The sequence below is a fragment of the Ochotona curzoniae genome, unplaced genomic scaffold, assembly GCF_017591425.1.
Source record: "Ochotona curzoniae isolate NIBS_2020 unplaced genomic scaffold, NIBS_Ocur_1.0 scaffold_4683, whole genome shotgun sequence".
In the NCBI taxonomy this organism is placed as follows: domain Eukaryota; kingdom Metazoa; phylum Chordata; class Mammalia; order Lagomorpha; family Ochotonidae; genus Ochotona; species Ochotona curzoniae.
In genome coordinates, this window is record NW_024467121.1 from 6,648,312 (window position 1) to 6,657,111 (window position 8,800).

The following is an 8,800-nucleotide window of genomic DNA, read 5'->3' on the forward strand; positions in this document are numbered from 1 at the left end:
CAAGAATCCCCACAGTGTAGACTAGCTGACTGTTCTTTCCATACATTGCTGGACTGTTCCCACTGGGCTTTCTGATCTTGCCTTCTCCCCCTGTTGGATCAAATGCTGCCCCCAATACTCTCTATGTTCCCACGGTTTCCATCGAAAGGAAGGTGAGCAGCACAATGAACAAGCCATTTCAGAGTTCCTCACCCCTCAACATATCATGAATACTCGGTGTTAAATCTTTCACCTGCATCATGAGACTTGGAGCAAAATACTAATGAAACTTCATTTTAAAAATCACATTGGGTTTTCAAAAGCTAATTAATCAGGTAGCTCCATCTTGAGCCACTTGTTGGTAGCAACAAAGCAGGGGAGAGTGAGGAGTTTGGCTCTGGGCATGCCTTCACGTTCTAATCTGAGCCTACTTCAGTCATACTGCCTGGCTGCCCAGCACTTCAGCTGCCTCCCGTGGAACGGTCACGAGGCTCCACATATCCAACTGCGAGAGATCCAAGGGTTCGCCTGGGAATGAGCAGTGAGTAAGCACTCACTGCTTTCACTAACTACAGCTGTAGTATGTCACCAGGAGTGCACGTGGGGCGGGGGGGGGGGGGGTGGACTCTCCACCGTTGCTTGTTAATGGTATTTGAAAAGAGAGGCCTAGGGGAGGGGTTAGGCTTATGTGAGGCCATGAGGGCAAGGCCCCCCACCACGCCATTCCTGGCTCAGTGTGAGGAGGCCAGGCCAGAGCAAGTGGGCTTGCGCAGGCTCACCGAGGATGGCGTGGGGCGCCTTGGGACTCGAGACCACCAGCCAGAGCCTCAGCAGACGCAGCTGTTGAGTCCTGACCTTTCCGGCGGACATCAGCCAGCCTTCGGTACTCAGCGCGAGCGGCGGAGAGGGGACGGCTAGGAACCACTGGTGAATCAGGGGGCCCTTGGAGCTGAGTACAGAATCCCCCATCTGCACAAGATGGGACAGTTCTTCCACTTTCCGCTCCCAACCCTCATCTGCGTCTCCGTAGGATATGCCCAACACAGCTGTTTTGATGAAACGGATTACTTTGTCAAGGAAGTTCATATCTAGAGAGTATCATTTTTTTTTTAAGAAGTGTTACAACAGTCATGCATTTTTATATTTATTTCATTCGCCACACAATGCTAGCATTTTAATAGGAAAACACTTGCCAGAGCGTCCACAACACGGGGTTTAGTGTGACAAAAGGCACTTCTGAATGTGCTAACACCGAGCACAATCCAATTGGTTCAAACAATTCATCCTGGTGGCAGCGTACTAGGATGTAGACGCCAACGAGGAACAAAGAGGGCCACACGTCAGCAAAAGCGGAGAGTTGTGAGTCTGTTTGCCACTTGAATTTGGCCGAAATACAGCCATTCAGGGGGCCTGGGACTCTGCAAGCGTCCCGATTTAGAACGGGACCGGGGGCGCGCTGGGGGGCCTTCCGGGACGTGCGGCCAGCCCGACCTCGGCGCCCGAACCAGCCGGCCCTGCTGCTCGCAGCGATCCAGGGCCGAGCTCCGGGAGAGAGGGGAAGGGCACCCGGTACGCCCGGAAACCGAGGAGCGGTCGGCCACCAGGTCGCGCTGGGTCCGGGTTTGCTCTGATTCTTCGGGAGAGCTCGCCAGTGTAGCTGGGAGGTCTGAACTCCTGCGATGGAAGCAAAACTACCCGCGAGAGGCTCGCAAAAAGGGAACGCGTCCCTGGGTGGGCTCGAACCACCAACCTTTCGGTTAACAGCCGAACGCGCTAACCGATTGCGCCACAGAGACTCCGATGGTGGCAACCTCCTTAGCCACAACCTTTATGAAGAATAATAAAGGCTGCGTGTGCATATTCTATCTCATGAGTCATATGATTGAAACCAGAATTATTAGGTTCAACCTTCTAAAAGCTACTTTTTCTTTTATGTATACTGGAATATTACACAGAAAGACCGAGCAAAAGGGCAGACTGCGAGGTATGTTTAAATGACGCTCCGCCCCCTGGATTCTCGTTCTCAACGCTCCATCTGGGGAGGATATTTTTGACCCGTTTCCTTTTATAAGGAAATAAGCATTCTTTCAAAAGCCCTCCTTTTGTTGCAAGCTCTGTCCATGCTTCCTTCGCTCGCTCATCTTCCCAGTGCTGCATTTCCAAGTTGGCAACCACGGTGGCTGCCTTCTCTAGCTTTATTTACTTGGCTGTGATTAAATCCCAATACACAATACATCCCTATTTGTTTGGTACTGACCTCACACTAACGTTCTGTTGCTGAAAATACCCAAGATCCCTACGGTAACATTCTTTAGTCCCTGTGCACTTCGCAAACGTGGTTTATTGCTAAAACTGCTCTCTAGTCTCCCTGGAGTGAGTTTATTCACCCACATTTAAGTAAGCCATGCCTCTTAAAACACACACGTCTTGCAGAATATTTATGACCCAGTTTTATGAAATAGACGTTACAAACGGGAAAAGGATGACTTATGACCAACTCCTGAAACATTTCGGCAGTGCTACCAAACTTGTTAATCCCAAAAAGTGCAAGAAAACCTTCCCCCTTTGGTGCCAGTGTTGCCTTTTGCCTTTCACACTTGAGTATTCCGAATAAGCTTTTTCCCCTTCTGCCGTCCTCAAACAATTGCAAGCTTCCACTTGAGGACCTGAGAATTAAATTTTTAACAGTCACTGACTAGCTCTGTGCGGCATCCCTCTGGAAAAGAATCCGGATCCTGAGTGAGGAAGTTGTGCTTGCCACGCCGCGATCCAATCAACGTTCTGAGCTCCCGCTGCGTGGTGACAACTTAAATTGGCTTTGGAACCAATTAACAGCTGAGTTGCTTGAAAGCGCTGAGATGTTCAACAGCTGTGAATTCGCACCGAGCTGTCCCATTCCACTTTCAACTAACTTTGAGCAGTGCACTTGAAAATTCTGGATTTGAAAAAACCAACCTCAGAAACGCTATTGCAGAGCATAGCATGAGCTTGGTCTCGGCTTTTATGCCATCTGCATATTCACAGATTGTACACCTGTTGCCCTAAACTAAAACTGTCAGCACTGAGTTTTCTTCTCCCAACACCGAAATGGGAGTCCTTCCCTCTGTTATGATAATACTCCTGACTATTCAGTTAGAACAGCCTGGAGGGTCGAGGTGCCTGAAGCCCCAGAGGCACTCAAGGTTTACTCTCCAGCCTAAAATAATGCTAGGAGCACTCCTACTCTGGTCAGTAGCTTTAGCTCTCATCTCCTTTCCTCACTTGTCATCATTTTAACTTCTAAAAGAATGAGAAACAGCAAGAAAAACATTTAGAAAGTAACAGTGACTCTATGCCAAAAGTTTGTCTAAGTGACAACTACCATCTGTTTTAAAATTTGGCCTTGAAAAAATTTTTAAATAAAATCAATAGCTGTATCCACACTTCATTAGCTGTGCCCTTCATCATCTTTCAGTGTGATCCCAATCTTACAAAATATTGACTGGAATCTGAACTTTCAACTTCAACATCACTTTATTTTGCAAACTGTTCACATGCAGGAATAAGTGTTGTCATTTAAATCTTTGCCATTATCTCATATCATGCCTTAATATTTACACTCAGTCTAAAAAACCAAAATTAAGTCTACTGAATTAATTTAAGAAACACACTTACTTTCCCAAGAAATCAAGGTAACCCAAAACAAATGATTCCTGGAGCCTCATTTATAGTTGGATCTTCATAATTACTGAAAATGAGAAGATGAGGTATTTTGCCCCTTTTGTGTGTGGGTAGCATACACAATGAAATTTCATACCTGCCTTTCCCAAGAAAATGTCTGTACAGGTTAACATGCCTATGTATGTAATTTGTTTCTTATGAAAAACAGAAAGGGAAGAACTGTGCAAATGGAACCCACCTGTTTAACAAATAAGGCACAAGGAATTACACTGATTTCTGGTTTCCAATTAGCATAGTCTATTACAGCTTCCTATCAACAAAATGGGCAGCTCACAGGAGTTCCACAAACAGGGTTGTGCATGACCTTGATTCTTTCCACTTTCTGTATTTCACAAATCTGGGGAATGGGTTGTTAATAATGATCAACCCAAATAGCTACAATGTTCAAAACTCAAGAGAATCAGAGAAATCCTGATAGTTTGAAGGTTGTGGTACCAGCAAACAAGAGAGAATGCTAAAGCAGACGTCACGGAGCAAGAGAAGAACACAACTAGCAAGGCAACCTAAGTCACATTTCTTAACCAGATCATCACTGGATTTACTGCAAGCTTAAATCATGTCTCACTCTTGCGCTGAATACCAAGTTTCCCATATTCAGCTGCTAGTGCCATTGAGCAGGCAGGAGTCACAGGACAAAAGACAGTGCTCCCACAGAACACCGCCTCCGTGGTGGACTGTGTCATCTCATCTACTCCCAAAATACATAGAAAATCAAGACACCGTGAAAGGGTTAGCAGATCCTTTTTCATCATTTTAAAAATTAGTGTCAATTAGTTGGAAAATGTTCTCAGTGATTCAGATAAATTATATCCATTCTGTTTTTAATGGAACAGATGTAGTCTAAAAGAAAAGAGGAACATATATAATATATATCTACATATATATTACACTACTATTCTGTCTGGTGAATTCCAACAGAAACTTAAAACATCAATAGTTCTCTTCAAAAACCCCTCTTCTGTGCAAGGCAATATTTTCAAATCATACTATGGTTTTACCCAATTATACAGAATCAACATTTTAATCACTGCCTATCCATCTCTGGAAAAGTATTATGCACAACTAGCAACAAAGGTTGGGTCTGTGTCCAGTTGGATAGAGCCTTGGATCCAACTAGAAATGTGTGTTGGCGGTGAGAGTGGGGCGAGACCTCCCTCTCAGTGTGCTGGGCCACTTGTCCTGGAAGGCCCTGAGGTGATCTCAGTGGACCTGCTGCATTCCACCAGTTGGTCCATCTCAGCCACACCACTGTCAGGGGAGGTGCCTCACCTTGTGCTTTCCACAGTTCGCTCACAGAACAAAGAAGTTTGAGGCCACAGTTCCTGCCTACTCTATCTATACAGTGAGAGTGCTGGTGAACTGATGGGCCTGCTGCCTTTCTGAATTCACCTGCTAAAAATTAACATTAGCAAACCAGAGCAGGTGTCAACTTGTCACTTGCTTCAAAAGAATAAAGGAAGCAAATGCCAAAGGGAAACTCAACTGCTCAGGCGCTGGATCCCTGGAATGTAGGAGCTCCTCCTTCTTCTCCAGAGTACAGTAACACTCACCTCGCCCACTTCACAGACCCGTAGGAAAATCACACACGAATAATCTTTTCACTTCCAAGACCTTAGACAACATGCCAGTGACACTGTTAAAGTGTGATGGTTCTGTTAAAAAGAAAGGAAAGGATCTTGAGTCTCTCAGAGAACACATTTTGGACTGGTTTAGAGAAGCTAAGCCGCCGGTTGGTGAGGCCAGGAAAACCCTAGACACTGTCGTCCACTTGCTAGTGGCTTGCACTGCCCAGGGGAGGGCTCAGAAGGCATGATACAAGGATGAATGCGCTTACTGCATTGGCACAGGTCAGCAAAATTTTAGGTGTGGAATCCAGACCAATATGCCAGGAATGGCTCCTTCTTGGCAGGCTTTTCCCATAAAATAAATAAGATACCTTGAATGACAGTCAATGAAATCATGATAACAATTGTGCCTAGTAAAACGTTGGCACTCAGTGAACCATTCATTCAATAAACAGTTGACCAGGGTATCATTAGAGCTTTTGGCGGCATATAAACATGCCTATTAGAACTATAGGTGTGATACAGATTTTTTTTATACTAGCTTATTTTATTTGAAAGGGAGGGAGAGGGAAAAAATTGCCTTTCATTTTTTTAGTCCCCAAATGCCTGCAATAATTGGGACTGGGCCTGGCACCAGTCCTAACACTTGTTACCTCCCAGGATGTGCAATCGCAGGTTCAGGAGGGGAGTAAAGGCCTTAATGTAACGCAGGTGTCCCAAGCAGACTCCTAACCAGGTACCCAAATGACCTCACCCAGATGACAGCAAGCTTGATACATAATCCACATTTTTTTTTTAAAAAAAGTTATCTTTGCAGAATTTTAGGTGATTCATTATAAAACACCTTAAGCAGCAAGTACACTTGGACATTTAAAGTATGATCCCACCAAAAGGATGATTTTAAAATATGAGATCTTGATATCTCATTAGCCATTTGCCTAAAGCCTGGAGTTTGAGGTACCACAGAACGTCATTCTTATCCCCGTATCACTGTGTCAGCAGCTCAGGCTAAGCCCCTGGCATCCTGTCAGGTTCCTCTTGTGCGTCTCACCTTGAGTCAGTCACAAACATCCTGCCTCTGCAATGGCTCTGAGCTTTCACTTCACCCTCCTTTCTACTCCTACTCCCACCAAACAGTAACAATCCAATATATTCCATGTAACTTTTCCCTCTCTACAGGCTTAACTCCAATGACTATGTACCAAAATAATACAGAATAGTATTACATACATATACAGTATGTGCATAGTATACAGTATATACTCGTATAACAAGCACTGACTCTCAGATCCTGCACTAAACAACACACGTAGCTAGAGCAGGCATTCCCATAGCAGTTAAGCTACCTCTTGGCTCAGTGAGATGACTCAGTGACTAAAGCTTAGCCTTAAATGCACTGGGACCCCATATGGGTACTGGTTCATGTCCCGGCTGCTCTGCTTCCCATCCAGCTCCCTGCTTATGGCCTGAGAAAGCAGAAGAGAATGGGCCAAAAGCCTTGGCGCCCTGTTCCTGTGTGGGAGACTCAGAGGTACCTCTTGGTTGCTGGCTTTGGATCAGCTCAGCTTTGGCCATTGCAGCCACTTGGGTAGTGAACGATTGGGCAGAAGATCTTTGATTCTCTCTGTAGACTGCCTTTTAAAAAACAAAACAAAATAGCTACCACTTGAGACACACACATCCATCTCAGAGGGCTTAGCTTCCCTGTTTATTCTGGGAGACAGCAACTGATGACTCAAGAAATTGGGTCCCTGCTAACCTCGTGAGAGAGATGGATTGAATCTTCCAGCTTTGGTCTGGCCCACCCCTGGCTGTTGCTTTAGGGAGAGAACAAGCAAATGCTCTCTTTTTGTCTTTCACATAAAATAAAAATGAAGAAAACACCTGCAGTACATTTCTCTCTCATCTAGCTACTCTCATCTTATATGCATAAGAAAACTAAAGCTTTCAATGGCTACACTTTAAATCTATGATAGTCCCACCTCTGTTCCTGACCCTGTGCTTTGTTTTTACCCTTCCTTCTGAGTAAAATAGAGGGTTCTCTCTTCCATGGTGAAGTATTACTTGTCCTTCAATTTTATGTTGGCCTTGCACTCCATGAACTTTTTTTTGCTCCCTCCAACTACGTGTGATCTTGTCTTCCCTTCAGTCCTCTAAAATATTGTACTTCTCCAAGACTCACATTTATACTTATTTAATTCTTTCTTCTAATTTGCATGTATATTACTCAAACATGTTATCTATCTTTACACTTTCTATAGCACATGACTTAGTCATATCAAATAAGTGTATGGATAATTTAAAATTGTAATGAAGTTTTTTTTAAAATCTTAAATATTTATTGTATAAAACAAGTAAGGTTTACAGGTTTCTAAGACAATGCAGACCAAATATTAGGACAAGGGATTATCAAGGGAATCCCAAATTGGCCTGAGATCAATAAGAACCCAAATCAGTTGTTTCTAGAAAAGGTTTTTATGGGTTAACATAGTGCTATTCCTGACATCATTAAAACCAATCTGGTTGACCAGATTTATCATTAAACAAGCACTTTTTACAGCACTTTATGTCAGGCAGTACTCCAAGGACTTTGCAAATACCCACTCATTTAAATTTCATAATTAGTATATGGGATAAGTTGCATTACTATCCTGCTATACAGGTAAGGGAAGAACTTAAGTAACTTCCCCAGGACCAGACCCAGGCATATTTCTGTAGACTACTCTCTTTACCTGTGGGACTGTGCTGTGTCTATTTTTTTTTTTATGAAGCAATAATTCTTGTGTATGGCATGGCTAACTATCTTTTTAACAATTCGGAAACTTTAAAAAATATCTTCTATCAAATTAATTATTTTTATTTTTATATAGTCACAAGCTTTAAATATGTAGAATAATACAAAGAATTCCATCAAACTCACTCTACCTTACTACCTTACAATTTTACCTTTAATTTTTTTCTCTTATTCTTCTCTCAATATGTAGTTTATTTGTTTTTTGATATGTGTGGGGTTTTTGAAATTTATTTATTTCACTTGAAAGAGCCACAGAGGGAAGGAGAGACAGAGAGATCTTCCATCTGTTGGTTCACTCCCCAAATGGTGACAATGGTCTGAAGCTGAAATCTAGCAACTTCTTTCGAGTCTCCATGAGAGTGCAGGAGCCCAAGCCTTGAGCCATCCTCTACTGCTTTCCCAGGCCAAAAGCAGGAGCTGAATTGGAAGCAGAGCAGCCAGGCCTCCAACCAATGCCCGTATGGAATGTCAGCACTGCATTCCAACTCCTCTGATCGTGTTTTTGAGTAAACCACTACATGATATCCAGTATATACTTCAGTTCATTTCCTAAGTTGAGGAATTCTTTTACATAACAACTGTATAATTATCACAGTTAGGATACACTGCTACATTAGTTTCTCCTCATCTGTAAACTTAATTCGGATTTCACCAATTGTTCCATTGAGGGTCTTCATTGCAAAAGAAAATCAACAATCATGATTTGCATATCATTGTCACATCTTTGATCTGTAACAATTCT

General features: G+C 43.3%; 1 non-coding gene across 1 annotated transcript; it reads right to left on the minus strand.

Moving 5' to 3' along the window:
* Nucleotides 1-1,701: 1,701 nt before the first annotated feature.
* Nucleotides 1,702-1,775, minus strand: TRNAN-GUU. Its single transcript has one exon. It is a non-coding gene; the product is annotated as a tRNA-Asn (tRNA).
* Nucleotides 1,776-8,800: the final 7,025 nt, after the last annotated feature.